This window comes from Cyprinodon variegatus, unplaced genomic scaffold, assembly GCF_000732505.1.
Source record: "Cyprinodon variegatus isolate N-32 unplaced genomic scaffold, C_variegatus-1.0 Scaffold750, whole genome shotgun sequence".
NCBI classification, from domain to species: Eukaryota; Metazoa; Chordata; class Actinopteri; order Cyprinodontiformes; family Cyprinodontidae; genus Cyprinodon; species Cyprinodon variegatus.
This window is the reverse complement of record NW_015151203.1, coordinates 139,710-140,839: the sequence shown is the minus strand read 5'-3', so window position 1 is coordinate 140,839 and position 1,130 is coordinate 139,710. Positions and strand designations below refer to the sequence as shown.

Below are 1,130 nucleotides of genomic sequence, written 5' to 3'. Positions count from 1 at the left end.
GACCTCTGACCCTGAAGGAGAACATTTGACCGCTGCTGGGACGATTGTTGATTCATAAAAGTATATTTAACATGTCTTTGTATGGAGTGAATTTTGTTTCATTAATGTTGACAAATTCCTAATTAAATTTTATTTTACTGTTTTCTCAGATTGTGTTTAAGTTTCTAATTTCTTTTATATTTTAATTTCTAATCATATTTTATGAAACTTAATATTTTATTTTTCTAAGCAGATTTTATAATTTCAAATAAAAAAAAAGTCTTATTTCAGATTGAGTTTTACAAAATGCGCTCTTTTCAAATTGCGTTTTCCAGCTCACATTTTCTTCACATCAAGCGAATCCAAACGCTGAATCTTGACCAATAAAAATGCTCCTTCACTCCTTGTGAGAGAAAGCCCACCCCCGGAAATGAAGACAATGTCATCTGTAGAGTGAAATACGTAAACCTTATCCCTTTAAACAGAAATTTGGAAAAAAAAGGTATGTATATTTAAAATTTATAAAACTAATTTGAAAAAAAAAATGTCAAAAAAAATATAGAAGAAAGTAAAATCTGAGAAAACAGCAACCTGTTTTTGATTAAGATTAATTAATAAATTTTTTATTTCAGTTGATAGTGGAACAGAATTGACTCCATATGCCAGCAGCTTGTCTGACGGAGCCTAAAAAGACGCCTTACAGCAGCTGCAGATGATCCTGCCGTCGGATTAGAGCGTTCTTCTTGTTCACCAGGGTGAACCATTCTTGAATCAGCTTCTCTTCTTCCACTTTATCACTTCCTGCAGAAACAAAAGGATGAACGTTTCGTTACGGATCTTTTCAGAATAAACCGGTTCCCTGATTCCACAGATGGTCCATAACTTAGATGCTGCTCTCCTGTTGAACCAACCACCAGTTTTAGTGAGTGAGGCAGACATCCTGTCCGCCCGGCCAGCAATGACTGGATGACTGGCCGCATGAGGAGCTCCTCTCAGGAGCAGCGATTCGCCTGAGGGGAGCAGTTTTAACTGATGCTTCATAACGCTGCCGTGCGTTCTGCATAAGTTAGCCTGACGTTGGACAGAAGTTCTGGACTCGAGTTTGTCTATGTTTACGCCCAGAATAGAAAAAAATGCATAGAAAGTTCAGG

General features: G+C 37.0%; 1 protein-coding gene across 1 annotated transcript in view; it reads right to left on the bottom strand.

The window, feature by feature from the left end:
• Positions 1–638: 638 nt before the first annotated feature.
• The window catches only part of LOC107098144, a 25,888-nt gene continuing 25,396 nt past the window's right edge, over positions 639–1,130 (bottom strand). Inside the window, exon 12 of the mRNA XM_015395629.1 lies at positions 639–780. The gene's annotated coding sequence lies outside the window, so the exon portion shown is untranslated. The remainder of the gene's footprint in view (positions 781–1,130) is intronic.